Below are 16,261 nucleotides of genomic sequence, written 5' to 3' on the forward strand. Positions count from 1 at the left end.
CAAAAAAAGATTTATCTTTATTTGAAAAGCAAATTTACAGAGAGAAGAGGGATAAAGACAAAGACAGAGACAGAGAGACAGAGATCTTCAATCTACTGGTTCCCTCCCCAATTGGCTGCAATGGTTGAAACTAAGCCAATCCAAAGTCAGGAGCTTCTTCCAGGTCTCCCACAAGGGTGCTGGGTCCCAAGGCTTTGGGCCATCCTCTACTGCTTTCCTAGGTCATAAAAAGGGAGCTGGATGGAAAGTGGAGTAGCCATGGTATGAACTGGCACCCAAATGGGATGTCAATGCTGCAGGTAAAGGGTTAAAATACAACATAACCGCACTGGCCCCCAAACAGTATTTTACAGGGTACCAGATCTAGATAGCTCAATAGGGTAATCCTACACTTCAAAAATAATAAAGGTACCAGTTCCCAAATCTAAACTCAATAATAGCATTCCTATCAGTCAACCTAGACCCTAAAAATGTGCTAATGTCCATACTGTCCATATATCAGGTATAAGCAACTAAAAGTCAATAGTAAGATCAAGGCCAAGTCACTGAACCCACAAAGTTTCCCCAAAGATTCTAGAATTTAAAAAAAAGATTTTTGGCTAACAATTTTAAAGACCAAGAAATGTACAATTGTAATGCTGTGTATATTGAGCAGGCATCTCTCTAAGTCATTCTGTAGAAATAACAAAACCCCTCAAGTCTCCCCAAAATAAATAATCACACGGTTTTAACCTTATAATTTATTAACGTAATTGAATGTTAGTATTTCAAAGCTCTTGTCTTCCTGGAATAGACCCTACTTGATCATGACACATTATTTTTTATATACACTATTGGAGCTGTTTTTCTCGTATTTGACTTGTTTGCTTATTCTCTATCCTAAGAGTGGACTAATGTCTACAACAACAAAATACTGAAAACAATTTTAATGTCCATCTCTTGGGGGAAAACAAAATAAATTATAGTATAGTATGCTATGAAATACCACTCAGCTTTTCAAAATTAATTGAGCTCCATTTACTAAATGGAAGAGATAACTATGATACATTATTAAACGTACAAGTTACTAAGCTATATAACGTGATTTCTGCTTAATTAAAAGTCAATAAGCTTGTATATACATATATATTTTTAAGCAAAGCGAAAGATATCAAAAGTATTGATTAATGTTGCCCACTCCAAGAGTATAAATGGAGAAAAACCTGAGGAGAGAGGAAACAACCACTTTAATGCCATACGCACTCCTGGCTTATTTCAATGAGTGCAAGCAGAAGTATTACATTTTTATTAAACTATTTTAGTTATATAAGATGAACAAATTTCATGCATTTTACAATACAGATTTAGGAGCACAATGGTATTTCAACCCTACCCACACTCCTGCCTACATCCCACACTCTTTTGTATTTCAAAAGGAGGAGGCTAGGCAAATAACAGGTGCCCATTGTAAATGATGATAATTAACAATAAACTCCTACCTTTAACATACCCAAAGACAAAAACAGAATTACTAGGAACTTTATTTATTTCAAAAAATGCTTAAAAATCTAGTCTGTTACATACAAGTGACTTTCCCAAGCAAGATTATCTTCAGTATGAATTACTCTTTGTTTTACAATCAGCTCAAACTAACCATTTTATGGAGATTATGATAGTTAATGAGAAAACAGAAAAAAAGTCACAAATTTAAAGAAAAACATTCAATAAATAATCATACCACTGATATACAGATTAGAAGAAACAACATTACAAGAATAACTGATGCTTAGGAATCATGAGTATTTGGATAATTTATTATCTCTTACTGCAGGAGGAGCGGCAACTACCCTCCTGGAAATGGGTAAGTCTTAATTTGGTAGAGATGACAAAAACAAAACAAACACTGATTCAGCTCTAGTGTCACACAGACATTCTTAAAAAATAAGTATCACAAAAAATTCAACCTTGAGCACAGGAGGATGGCAAAGTTGCAGTTGTTATTCCCCAAAATGAAAGATGCTTGTAAAAACTTAACATACTAACATGTTCAAACTGAAACCAAAAAAAGTGTCAAGTGTCCATTGTCTCAAGCAGTGCTTACAGAAAGGATTAAAATTATTTTTTTAGAGGTGGCACAGCAAGTTAGTACTCTACCCAACGCCACTGGAATGCCATATAGACACAGATTAGTATCCTGACTGCTCTACTTCCTATCTGGCACCCTGTTTATGGCCTGGGAGCGCAGGGGAGGATGGCTCAAGTCCTTGAGACACTACATCCATGTGGGAGACTCGGAAGAAACTCCTGGCTCCCAGCTTCAGCTGAATACAGCTCAGTTTCAGTCCTTACAACCATAATGGGAGCAAACCAGCAGATGGACGAATTCTGTCTCTCCTTTCCTCTCTGTAAAATATGCCTTTCAGATAAAAATAAATAAATATTTAAATAAAAAAATTCTAAGAATTACTTTCTTGTGTGTCAGCTGCAGTATTTAAAGGGAAATTGTCCAGAAAGAAATGCGTTACAGAGAATCTGTTCAGCAGTCTCTGGGATTTTGAGTTGACAGTTATTCAAAAACTCTTCCTCTCAGATCTCATCAATTCCATTATTAAAAAAAAAAAAGCTAGGATGCAAATAAAATAAACCAGTAGCCAAACAATCATAGGTTTTCTGAAGACCCTGAAAGGGTGAAAAAGAACAAGACAAGATAAAAGGAACAGTGAGCCTGACAATTTCACGAATCACAGGAAGAAGCCAAGTGAAGCTGTATAAAAGATAGACGTTATGATACTTCACAAAGTCTAATAAAAATGATCGTTTATTAAGGACCAGACTTTGTCCTAAGAATTTTCACTCAGACTGTCTCATTTCATCACCACAAAAACCATGGGTTTAAGTTCTTTATGCATATAGCCACAGAAGAGTAGGAATTCAAATCCATTTTCATGATTCATGCTCACAAATATATGTTTTATTATACAGCTGGTCTTACTGTAGAATTTCAAAGCTTCCTACAACTGAACAATAGTATTTTTTCTCACATAATATTAGAATACCTGAATAACAACTACCAAAGAAAGTCTCTTGTTCCTCTGGGAAGCCCTAAAAAGAGCTACAATCCTTCTGAAGCAGGGTTTGGGTGCACATGCGGTTGGCTGGTTGCTCTGAGTCTCTACGCCACATCTACCTAAAGCTAATCACCTTCCTTCATTCCAGTTCACACTCCCAGGGAGCGCTACAGGATTCCATGGAATCTGAGCAGAAACAGATTTCTAGATTACAACACAAATAACTACTAAATGTCCATACCCTCAACCAGGTTTTGTTTATCAAATTTCACTAGGCAGAACACTAGAAATGGTGGGACACTCACCCACAAGGTCATGAACAAAGAGCAAAGACCAACCTGCCTTCATTAAAGCACAGGCACTTTCCAGAGATTTGAAGCAGATTCTCCAAGCCTAAAACCACTCAATCCTTCTTGTATATCTACCACCATCTCAAGTTCAATAACTAACCCATTTATAAGACTGGATCCATGGGCAGGGACAGGGCATTCTCAGGCAGTAATACACTGTTGCCATAGTTTTCATGTTGGGAGTTACCAGATACATCTTGTGCCCTGAATCCGGCTCCTGATTTCAGCTTGCTGCAAATGCAGCCCCTGGGAGGCTAGACTGAACACTGACCTACCTGACTGCAGCCCCCTTCCCACACCCCCTACTCCTCACTTGTTGGGAACCAGTGGGTGCAAGCTCTGTGTGTGTGTGTGTGTGTGTGTGTGTGCGCGCGCGCGCATCTGCCTGAATTTTTAAGAAAAATTAAATACAAGTGAATAACACAGTCAGAAACTTTTTAAGTCAAGAATAAGGATATTGTAAGCAGATAAAACAGAGGCCTCTCATATAACTCCGTACTGAGGAAAAGCAGCCATCTTTTCCCAGTAAATAGAAGCAATTGTGTCCTACAAAGGCCTTCAATACTGGTAGTTAGTAAATCTCCAGCCCATGATATTCAATGAATACTTAGTGGGCACAAACTACACAATAATCAAGCTTTTTCAAATATTTAGTCTTTGTGGATTATATGGTCTTGGAAACTACTCAATTCTACTACTGTACCTGAAAACAACCACAGCCAATATGGAAATAAATAATCTATTCCAATAAAACTTTATGGAGGCAGAAATTTAAATTTATTATAACTTCCACATATCATGAAGTATTACTCTTCTTTTGATATTTTTTCAGCCTTTCAAAAAAATGTAAAAACATTCTTGGCTTCCAGCAGGTCATTCAAAAATGAGCAATGGGCAATGGGGGGCCAGCACTATGGCACAGTGGGTTAAGCTACCACTTGCAACTCCAGGAGCACTGGCTTCTGTCCTGTCTGCTCAGCTTCTTACACAGCTCCCTTCTAATGTACCTGGTAAGGAAGAAGACGGTCCACGCACTTAAGTCCCTGCTACCCATGTAAGAGACTCAGATGGAGTTCCTAGCTCCTGGCTCCAGCCTGGCCCGGCACCAGACTGTTGAAGTGATCTGGGGAGAGAAACCAGCAGATACATCTGTCCTCCTACTCCCACCTCTGATGCTCTGATTTGCAAATAAATAATAAATAAATCCTTAAAGAGAGAGACAAAGAGATAGAATGGGCCGGATTTGGTGCTGGACTATAGTCTCGTGTATAGTATTTTCTTTTTTTTTTTTTTTTTTTGAAAGATTTTATTATTATTGGAAAGCCGGATATACAGAGAGGAGGAGAGACAGAGAGGAAGATCTTCCATCCGATGTTTCACTCCCCAAGTGAGCCGCAACGGGCCGGTGCACGCCGATCCAATGCCGGGAACCAGGAACCTCTTCCGGGTCTCCCACGTGGGTGCAGGGTTCCAAAGCTTTGGGCCGTCCTCAACTGCTTTCCCAGGCCATAAGCAGGGAGCTGGATGGGAAGTGGAGCTGCCGGGATTAGAACCGGCGCACATATGGGATCCCGGCGCGTTCAAGGCAAGGACTTTGGCCGCTAGGCCACGCTGCCGGGCCCGTATAGTATTTTCAATAGTGTATGTACAGGTATATTTATATGTATAGGATGTCTAAACCTATCTTCTGATGTAAAAACGCCCTGTAATTCCACAAGAGATAATGTTTCAAAGGTAAGAGAGAACTGTCAACAATTTTTACTCATTATAGATAAAGAGCACCTACTAACAACAATTATGTTAACATCAAAAATAATGAATGAGAAATTAGGGCCCAGCATGATAGCCTAGCAGCTAAAGTCCTTGCCTTGAACGCACCGGGATCCTATATGGGCACTGGTGCTAATCCCGGCAGCTCCACTTCTCATCCAGCTCCCTGCTTGTGGCCTGAGAAAGCAGTAGAAGACGGCCCGAAGCCTTGGGACCCTGCACCCATGTGAGAGACCTGAAAGAGACTCCTGGCTCCTGGTTTAGGATTGGCTCAGCTCTGGCCTTTGCAGCCAATTGGGCAGTCAATCAGTGTTCAGAAGATCTTAGTCTCTCTCTCCTCCTCTCTGTGTATCTGACTTTCCAATAAATAAATACATAAAATCTTTTTAAAAAATCAACTTGACCAGTCGAGGACGGCCCAATGCATTGGGACACTGCACTCGCATGGGAGACCCGGAAGAGGTTCCAGGTTCCCGGCTTCAGATCGGCGCGCATCGGCCCGTTGCGGCTCACTTGGGGAGTGAATCATCGGACGGAAGATCTTCCTCTCTGTCTCTCCTCCTCTGTGTATATCTGGCTGTAATAAAATGAATAAATCTTTAAAAAAAAAATCAACTTGACAATTACCCAGCTTTTACATTTATAAATTTTGTTTTGTATTATTGTTGTTTAGTAAGCTGATTTAACAGAAAAAATTGTGAAGCCAGTGCTGTAGCACAGCCAGTAAAAACCAACATCTGCAATGCCATATCCCACATGGATGCAGGTTCAAGTACAAGTTTGGCCCAGCCCTGGCCATTGCAGCCTTCTGGGATTTAACCAGTGGATGAAAGAGCTTTTCTCATTTTTCTCTGTATCTCTGCCACTCAAATAGATAAATCTTTAAAAAAAAAAGAAGTTGTTTTGAGAAATAATTATAATACTATAATTATTTAATTAGGATTTTCTGAAATATGAAAGGTACTTCTCAGAAACTTTTCTCACCTATTTAGTCTTCTAAAATTCAGATTCAAATTTCCTGCTCTTCAACTTGAATTTTACTACTTGAAGATGTTCTAAAAGAAAAAGGACCACTTAGCGGAAAAATACAGCTGTAAGAACTTAAACTCTTCTTTTAACCTATGTCTCTGATGGCTCTTTTTTTTTCCTTTAAGATTTGTTTTTTTTGATTTTTACTGGAAACGTAGATTTACAAAAAAGAGGAGATACAGAGAAAGTAAAACCTTTCATCCTGCTGGTTCACTCCCCAAATGGCCGCAATGGTTGCAGCTGAGCCAATCCAAAGCCAGGAGCCAGGAGCTTCTTCCAGGTCTCCCACACGGGTGCAGGGGACCAAGGCTGAGGGCTGTCTGACTGCTTTCCCAGGCCACAAGCAGGGAGCTGGATGGGAAGTGGAGCAGCCAGGACATGAAAAGGCACTTATATGCGATCCAATTTCTTGCAAGTGAAGACTTAACCAATTGAGTCATCGCACTGGCCGCATCTGATGGCTTTCTTAAAAGACTCATCAAACATACCTGTAACTTTCCATCACACATACACTTATTTCCTCATTTTTAAACCATCTAAAACAATCTTCATCTAATATGAGCTACTATAAGAGATGCCAACAAATAAACTTGCAGTTTTCATGGTATTATAACATAATTTTATTTTTACAGCATATTTATACAGTGCCTTTTCTCCAAATGATAACTGTATTTGGTTCAAGGAATCTCTGAGCCCATCATGCTGATATCATGAAAAAAGTAGAAACAAATTTATGGATAAGAAGTTGTCACTGAATTGATAGCAGGGCTGGCATTGTGGAGCAGCAAGTTAAATCGCCACTTGGTGTGGCTGGCAGCCCATGGCAGGACATTGGTTGAGCCTCAGCTGTTCTTCTACCAATCCAGCTCTTTGCTCATGCACCCCGGGGAAACAGCAGGGGAGGGCTGAAACCCTGGAGCTTCCATGGGAGACCTGCACCGAGCTTCTGATCCAGCCCTAGCAGAGAGAACCTGTGAGCGCTGACAGACGGAGAGAGAGAGAGAAGAGAAGTACAGGTTTGGCCCGGCCCTGGCCATTGCAACCTTCTGGGGACTTCACCAGTGGACGAAATATCGTTGTGGAGGACGGATTCTCCTTGTGAATCTTGACTCTGGGATGGGGAGCTTTTCTCTGCTGGCGGCCATACAAATCAGTCTAGTTAAAAATTCAGTCTGCTATACATTCACTGAATTTTGAGTCCCACCTGCAATTGCTTGACAGGACTAGACCAACCAACCAATTCCACAGCCCTCACCTGGCCCATGAGCTGGATGTTCCCCACCACTGCCATACAGATGAATGTGTGAAGACGGCAAACATCACCCAACAGACAACAGAACAACCTGGAATGGTGCTAATACAAGAAAATAGTATCCTATCAAAAGCTTTGGAAAAGGAACAATGGCTAGTCAGTAAAGAAATAATATTATAATGTAAAAGTTGAGCCATGTACATTTTAATATTAATCTTTGAAAACTACTTGGTGACTACAGGCACACTAAACAAATATGACAATGCTAAGTCTCCATTCAAGAGAAATGTTCAAATAATTTAACTGCTTCCAAATTCATTTATATTTGTTTTGTTTATTAGACTAGTACTAAAAATGTAAACAGCCATCTGCAACAGCTTCTCCTAACCTCTTGAAATAAATTCTGGGTACTATCCACAAAAATACTCCAGCTAATACTGGTGATTCTGAATAAATTCAGCCCAATGTAATGTGGCTACATGCCCAATCAGTGTGTATCAGATTCAACTTTAATTCCACTGTAGCAGGCAAGAAATACAATGACAGAGAATTTTAATGTATCCTTTTTGCATACTTGTGCTGCCATATTTCCAATCAGTAGAAACCATCTCCATAATCCTCCTTTAGAACTGTAAGGTCAGGATATTTCTTTCTAGAAAGGATCTACTTCGTTCTCCATTCAGATTTCACAGACTTCCTTATAAAATGCTGAAAGAGCAAAGGCACTTATGGGAAAGTGGGGGGGGAAAGCAGTCAGAAATCAATGATGGAAAAAGGAAATAATTAAATCTTAACAAAGCTAGTAAATATTTCTAATAAAGATGGCTGTATTAGCTAATCTTCCACCTGGAAATGCCAGGATCCGATTTCGGCACTTGTTTAAGTCCCAGCTGCTCCAATTTCAATCCAGCTCCCTGCCTGTAGCCTGGGAAAGCAGCCAAGCATGGCCCAAGTCCTTAGGATCCTGTGCCTATGTAAGAGACCCAGAAGAAGCTCCTCGCTCCTGGCTTCAGATTGGCTCAGCTCCAGCCATTGCCCCACTTGGCGAGTGAACAAATGGATGGAAAATCTTTCTGTCTCTCCCTCTCTCTATAAATCTTTCTTTCCAATCCAATAAATATTTTTAAAAAGATAAGTATGCTAAAATGAACTATGAACACAGGGCATGGTCAGTCTATGAGAATACTAGTACATAATTTAAATGATATATAAACATATATCCTGAATAAAATTTACCTATAGTCAGATTAGTGAACTCCCATATCCAAACATTTATAGACAAAACAAAGGATTCACAGCATAAGCAGAAAATATTTCTGTTGAAAAGAATTGCAGAAAGTTTGTCTAATAAATGGAGTGAAAGTTAAATGAGTATTGGCTGTATTATTATTCGTTATGCTTTACACATGCTTACAAATATTTTTATATAGTGATTATCCATAGACAGTGTTTAAGTGCTTGTAAAAGAAGCAAAATATATATGTGTATCCAATCCATTTCTGTGAATCGCTTGAATCGCTTTTTATTTTTTTTTAAAGATTTATTCATTTTATTACAGCCAGATATACAGAGAGGAGGAGAGACAGAGAGGAAGATCTTCTGTCCGATGATTCACTCCCCAAGTGAGCCGCAATGGGCCGGTGCACGCCAATCCAATGCCGGGAACCTGGAGCCTCTTCCAGGTCTCCCACGCGGGTGCAGGGTCCCAATGCATTGGGCCGTCCTCGACTGCTTTCCCAGGCCACAAACAGGGAGCTGGATGGGAAGTGGAGCTGCCGGGATTAGAACCGGCGCCCATATGGGATCCCGGGGCATTCAAGGCGAGGACTTTAGCCGCTAGGCCACGCCACCAGGCCCATTTTTTTTTTAAAGATTTATTTTATTTTTATTACAAAGTCATATATACTGAGAAGAGGAGAGATAGAGAGGAAGTGGAGCCGCCGGGATTAGAACCAGCAGCCATATGGGATCAAGGCGAGGACCTTAGCCACTAGGCCACGCTGCCGAGCCCGAATCGCTTTTTAATACAAGTAAAATAGATATCATAGAAATGTGTGTAGAAAAAATCTGATAGTCTCCTTAATTTTCCTAGGGAAAGTGGGTAGTAAAGGTTTATTGGTACATTTAAAGATAGAATGTGTATGTGTATGAGTGTGCATGTATATTATATATACACTAACACACATCAGAGGAATTGAAACTGACTTTTTCTATCCCAAATTCCTCCCAAAAGTAACCATCATTTTTCCTTGATCACATAAAAGATACGGATTCTCCTTTCTACTTGAAGCCGCATAAATATATTATAAAGCAATTTGCTAAGGAGATCTGGGGCCAGCATAATCGCACAAAAGGTTGGCATCCCATGTGGGTATCAGTTCAAGGCCAGGGTACTCCATTTCTGATCTAGCTTCCTAATGCACCTGGGAAAGCAGTAGAAATTGGTTCAAATACTTGCGACTCTACTCATGTGGGAGACCTGGAAGAAGCTCCTGGAAATGGATTTGTCTTAGCACAAAACCAACCTTTGGAGTCACTTGGGAAATGAGTGAACAAATGAAGTTCTCTCTAATTCTGCCTTTCAAAAAAATGAAAGTTTTTAACATTTATTTATTTTTATTGGAAAGACAGTTTTTTTAAAGATTTATTTATTTTTATTGCAAAGTCAGATATACAGAGAGGAGGAGAGAGAGGAAGATCTTCCGTCCGATGATTCACTCCCCAAGTGACCACAATGGCCGGTGCTACACAGATCCTAAGCCAGAAGCCAGGAGCCTCTTCCAGGTCTCCCACACAGGTACAGGATCCCAAGGCTTTGGGCCATCCTCAACTGCTTTCCCAGGCCACAAGCAGGGAGCTGGAAGCGAAGTGGAGCTGCCGGGATTAGAACTGGCACTCAAATGGGATCCCGGTGCATTCAAGGCAAGGACTTTAGCCACTAGGCAATCGTGCCAGGCCCGGAAAGTTAGATTTAAGGGAGAAAGAGATGCAGAAAGAAAGATCTTGCATTCTGCTGGCTCACTCCCCAAGTGGCCGTAAAGTCTAAGGCTGAGTCAATCTGAAGCTAGCAGCCAGGAGCGTCCGCTGGGCCTCCCACGTGGGTGCAGGGTCTCAAGGCTTTGGGCCGTCCTCGACTGCTTTCCCAGGCCACAAGCAGGGAGGTGGATGGGAAATGGAGTAGCCAGGATAAGAACTGGTACCAATATGGGATCCCAGCACGTTACAAGGCGAGGATTTTACCCACTGAGCCATCATGCCAGGCTCCCCCCCAATGAATCTTAATAAAAAGAAATATTTACACTGCAATTATATTTATGTATATAAAGGCTTCACATTTACATGAGTAGGACCAGATTTACCCGTATCCATAGCAGTTTGCCTTATGATAGGTATCATGCATTTTAATACTCCTTTCTGTACTGATGTAATGGAGCTTCATAAATTTCATAAAAATTATGTGCAGCAAAAAACTCACACATCGATTTCATTTTTTCTGCACCACGATGGGCTTCTTTTTGGATTTCATCTTCCACACACTGCCTGAAGTACCCTTTCTCATACACTGGTGACAAATATGGACGCCGAGCTCCTGAATGGAAACTCAGTTCTTGCATTCCTTAGCTATATATTCTTGGGTAAACTTACTAACCTCTCATTCAGTTTCTCACTGGTATAACAGAAATATGAACACATACTCCTGAGGGTTCTGGATCTGATTAACGCTTGCCTAATGGGGGCCAGTGCCGTGCAGCAGCAGACTAAGCCTTCATCTGTGGTACCAGTCTACCGGAACGGTTTCAGCCCATGTTCCAGTCGCTCCACTTCCAATGCAGCTCCCTGCTTACAGCCTGGGAAAGCGCTGCACTTGGGGCTCAAGGCCCTGCAACCACATGGGAGACCTGGATGAAGCTCCTGACTCCTGGCTTCAGCTCAGCTCACCTTAGGCTGTTACAGCCATTTGGGAAGACCTCTTTCTGTGTCTCTCCTTCTCTCTGTTACTCTGCCTTTCAGCTAAGCCATGATGGCTTGTCTGACTAATCCTCCCCTTGCAAGTCTTCATGTCTCAGCTGCCCTGCTTCCCATCCAGCTCCCTCTGCAGAAACTCCAGCCTCTTGGCTTCGGATTGACTCAGTTCTAGCCGTTACGACCATTTGGGGAATGAACCAGTAAAGGATCTTTCTCTCTGTCTCTCCTTCTCCCTGTAAATCTGTCTTTCCAATAAAAATAAATAAAATCTCTTAAAATACATAATAAAAAGTAAAAGATTTTTAAAAATCTGTTGAGAGGTCTAGCTCTTTCAAAAATAAAACCATTTAAAAGATGTATAACAGTACTGGAAGTAAATAGGTGCTATTCATTCATGTGGGCGCTTAGAACTACTACTGCTTGTAGTCTTGTGCCATCTGAACATTCTGAGAGTGTTACCAGCTCTCTGAATTACTGACTATGAAGTAGGAAGCCTGAGAACTGCAAGTTTAAAGCGCGGCAACTCCAAGGAGAAGAGGTGATTAATAAACTGACATAGCCGCTCTCTCCAGAACAGTCTGAGGCTTGGTTCCCAAAAGTGCAGCTATCAATTTCTTCCCTTACACAAGGGGGCAGTGATAACAAGAAGAGAATGGGGCCGTGCAACACCTCTTCCTACAGACAGCAGGGGGTGGCAGTACACATGGCTTACAGTGGGAACGAGACAGGAAGACCCGGGAGAGCTGCTCTTTATTCTCCTCCGGCCCTTCCTCTCTCTCTACCCCAACAGAGGCTCAAGGTGAGCGAGGCAGGGACCAACACTACAAACCCAAAATAGTCACCACGGAAAATCCAGCTTCATCTGTACAGCGAAGTGAGACCTCAATGACTGAATCCAATTGGATCCAAGGGGAAGCCAATCAGTATAGATTTTTAGATTAGCTGGCAAATTACTATAATAAAAATATTCAGAAAAGTAAATCAAATTCTCTATAATAACACAAAACACTAGACAGTGTTGATGATAATCATTAATTAGGTACATCCAAATGTACACATGCAGATATATCTGCTTTTGTTTCACAACATACACTCATTGTACGTATACATGTAAGTGATATTATAAATAGCTCATCGAGCTGTCTTTTGTGACTTCAGACATTCCAGCTATGTTCTGACAATCCTCTGAAAACACAGATGCTGCTCTTAAATGGAAGTTACCGTGTTCTGCCGCGGGTGGATAGCGACATGTATATGTACACATCTGCATCCATGGGCACAGGGGGAGACAGGGAATAGTGAACGTTCCATTTTTGTGCTCACTTTCCTAGCACGGTCTACCTGGGAAATGCTGCAAGAAGCACTCCACTGACAGTATCCATGTTGTCGTTCTTTATGTCAACCTACTGTTTCCCGGTGATTTTCCTATTTCACCAACCTAACAGCAAGAGCACACAAGAATATTTCACTACTGCCATTCTCCATAATTAACCATTGCACTAGCTTTTGGCACCAACCTCCCAAAACGCCTGAAAATGCAGCCCTTTTGTTCACCATATTGTTTTGGTTTTCTCATTCCAGATATTTTCACCTGTGGAAAATCAAGCAAGGAGTGCATATGAAAAATATTTCCCTTTGCCTAATGAACTCACAATTACAATCAAAAGGTTTTGTTTGTCTTTTTTTTTTTTTCTTTCATTTTCCTGGAGAGAGGCAAAAAAGACACCCATCAACACCAAATCTTCCCAATGTTAATGATCATTGTTCACGCCTGGTGAAAACCATTTAAACATTCCACACCTGCAACAGAAGACAGTTGCTCTGGGTGCTCACGGCCAAGCCTGCAATTATTTCAGTCCGATTTTTTCTTTCCCCTCTTACAACCAGCTGCAATTTGCTTTTTTTTTCTTTCACGTGGATACTTTATCTGAAAAAAAAAAGGAGCTAAATGACAGCTCCTCTCGATTTCCCCATAGTAAAATATCTAGCCATGAGCCTTATTAATCTTTTATTATACTACACCTCCCTTCCCAAAGGAATTCCTCATCTCACTAATAACACCTCCACCGAGCCTTTCAACGACACCCAGGCCAGCCCAGCCTGTGCCTCACCTGGCACAGCTCACAACTACTTTGATGCTGCATTCTGGGGCCACATTTTGCAAGTCGTTCTGCACCACATTCCCAGCCACGTCCAGCAATGTGCCTCGCATCCCATCCTCGGTCCCCGTCATCCACACGCTCTCTAGGTACCAAATTCCATGACAGCTTTGGGAACAGCCCAGTGGCCGGTGGCGGACCCATCTGGAGTCACCCCCTCGTGCCACCGTGGGAGCCAGCCTTCTCCATGCCTCGGACCCGGGAGGGGAGCACTCCGCTGCCCGTTTCGTCGTCTCCCCGCTCGCCCCTTGCCCCTCTCCCCTAGCCGAGGCGTTGCAGGCGGACGCCCCTTGTCAGGGAAGCGACCTTTCCTTTCCAGGCTCCCTCGGGCTCTTACCTGCTGCTCTGAGGGAGGGATCGCTGCACGCCAGGGTCAAGCCCCAGTCCCTGGGGTCTCCGGTGAGGAGGATCGCGCCGTCCGCCGGCGATTCCCAGAGCCCGTCGCTGCACCTCCGACGCCCCGTTGGTCGGTCTGCGCCCGGGTCCAGCGCGGCGGGCCTCGCGGCCGGCGAGCACAGCCCGCGGCGGAGCTCCTGTCAGCGGCGGCGCGGGGGCCACCTTCTCGCCCCTCAGCACGGCGGCCGGCGCCTCGCTCCGCCTCGCGCGCGGCACAGCCGGGAGGTGAGCGCGAGGGGGATGGGGATCGGGGGCGGGGCCGCCCGGAGGAGGCGCGGAGGGCGCGGCGGCGGCGGCGGCGGGAGGGAGGGAGGTGCCGGCAGCCCCGGGCCCCGCGCTCCTGGCGCTCTCGGCTGCTCCCGCTGGGCGGGCGGTTCGCGGGAGGCGGCTGATGCCAGCGGGCCCTGCCACCCGCGCTCGGCCAGCCGCCGCCGCCGCCGCCGCGCCGGGGGCGTCGCCCCCTCGGAGGCCGCCCGCCGCCCCGCCCCCTCCGGCCCGGGGTGGGGAGGAGCGCGAGCGCGGAGGGAGAGCGCGTGCGTGGGGGCGCGTGCGTGGTGGGACGCGCGCCCCCGCCCGCCCCTCCCCCTCCCCAGGAGCCGCTGAGGGAGAGAGGGGAGGCGAGGGCGGGAGAAGGCCGGCGCGCTCTAGTGGCTGGGCATTTTCGGTTTTCCTGAGGCGGAGAAGGAGGTGGGTTTGGCCCAAAAGGAGGGCTGCGCTTGAAGGGGGGAAAAGGGAAGAAGCGCAGGGGCTGACAAGGCCCTACATCGTGGGTCCCCGCCCCCAAGGGTGATGTCACTCTCGAGGTGGCTGCCGCTGTCACGTGCGCCCACTTGAGGGCTTGTCCTGCTGCTTTGATGGCCAGAAAACCCCGTCCGTCAACCTACTGGGTCGCCTAAGGTGCCCCCCCCCCAGGGTCCCCTTAGGCACACGTCCCTCTCCGAGGCGCCGCAGCCTACAAGTGTCCCGGCATTCCTCCTTTGGTTCTCAGCGAGCCGTGGTCGATTGCCACAAAGCCACAGTTGGTTGTGGTGGGGGTCCGAGTGAGGAGCCACAATCAAACAAAACCCAACAGCTACCCACCCACCAGGCGGGCAGGGGTGGGCACGGAGAGAGAAAGGGGAGGCTGCCTGCTGGGGTGGGGGGGTGGGCGGTCACTTGGGGAGGGTTGGCCGGCCACAGCGGGGAGCCTGAGGTGAAGGTGCGACGCACCGCCTGCCACTGTCCTGCTGGCTCCGAAGGAATGTGGGCTAGTCAGCCAGCGGGACAGCCGCTGTTACAGCTTCCTGAAGGACAGGGGGTCAGACAGCCCCCTCCTCCTTCCTCCCAGATCTTCCCCTCCGCCCGTCTCCCTCCTGTACTGTGGAAGGCGCTAGGGACATAAATTTTTCCAAGTGGTGCAAGATGATGCAAAGCAATCAGTATTACATCCTCTGCCGAGCTGGCCTTCCTTGCATAAACCGAAATGACCTTTTGTGATCATCCGCTCCCTAATGAGATGCTGTGATTGGAAATAGATACACAGAATGACATCAAACAGGGAAGCTGTGTCCACAGCTCCTGGGCTAGAGGATTCTGTCTGATAAGAGCCCAGCTGAATGTACCCCATCCGTGGCGCGATCTTCCATTAAACAAAAGATTAGTATTAATTAGGGAGCAATACAAGGAAACTGGAAATGAAGCCATATCTAACAGCTGGCCTTGTAAGAAATGCTTGAAAAGTCAGAGCCAGATTGACTCTAGAGATGACAGCTAAGATAACAAGGTGATGGGCTGATAAACAGGATCTTCTGGTGATAGTTCCAAAAAAAAAAAATTGTATGAACTGAAACCTATCTAACCTATGGTGATGGAGACAGGTAGGGCAGCGATTACGTAAGGGGCAGTTGGAGGAGAAGCATAGGAGCTTCAGATTGCTGCAAATGTTGAGCATCGTGATCCAGTTAATGGTTACAGGCATGTAGGAATGTGCCTGCATTTGCAAAACTTTGCACCAAGATAAAATTAACGACCTTAATTCCATTTCCCACTGCTGTGTATGAAACAGAAAATGTGTACATATATAGGAAGAACAGTGGGCTTCACATTGGAAAATTGTTTTATTTGCTTGATAAACAATCAAAGCTCCCATGCAGATGCCTTCAATAGAATAACTTGAGCCAGGCAAGGCCAAAGCAAAGACCCAGGAACTCAATCCAGGAGCTCCGTGTGGGTGGCAGGAACCCAACTACTTGAGCTGGGGATCATAGCTGCCTGCCAAACTCTGTGTTAGCAGGAGGCTGGAGTTAGGAGCTA

General features: G+C 44.5%; 1 protein-coding gene across 5 annotated transcripts in view; it reads right to left on the reverse strand.

Annotated features, from left to right (window-relative positions):
- Positions 1–14,257, reverse strand: part of TANC2 (tetratricopeptide repeat, ankyrin repeat and coiled-coil containing 2) — a 305,743-nt gene extending 291,486 nt beyond the window's left edge. For 2 of the 5 annotated variants that reach the window (XM_058675313.1, XM_058675311.1), the window contains exon 1: positions 13,911–14,256. The gene's annotated coding sequence lies outside the window, so the exon portion shown is untranslated. Of the gene's footprint in view, positions 1–13,910 lie in introns of all 5 variants that reach the window. The other 3 variants (XM_058675310.1, XM_058675314.1, XM_058675312.1) reach the window with 3 other exon arrangements.
- Positions 14,258–16,261: the final 2,004 nt, after the last annotated feature.

Source organism: Ochotona princeps, chromosome 17 (assembly GCF_030435755.1).
Source record: "Ochotona princeps isolate mOchPri1 chromosome 17, mOchPri1.hap1, whole genome shotgun sequence".
Taxonomy (NCBI): Eukaryota; Metazoa; Chordata; class Mammalia; order Lagomorpha; family Ochotonidae; genus Ochotona; species Ochotona princeps.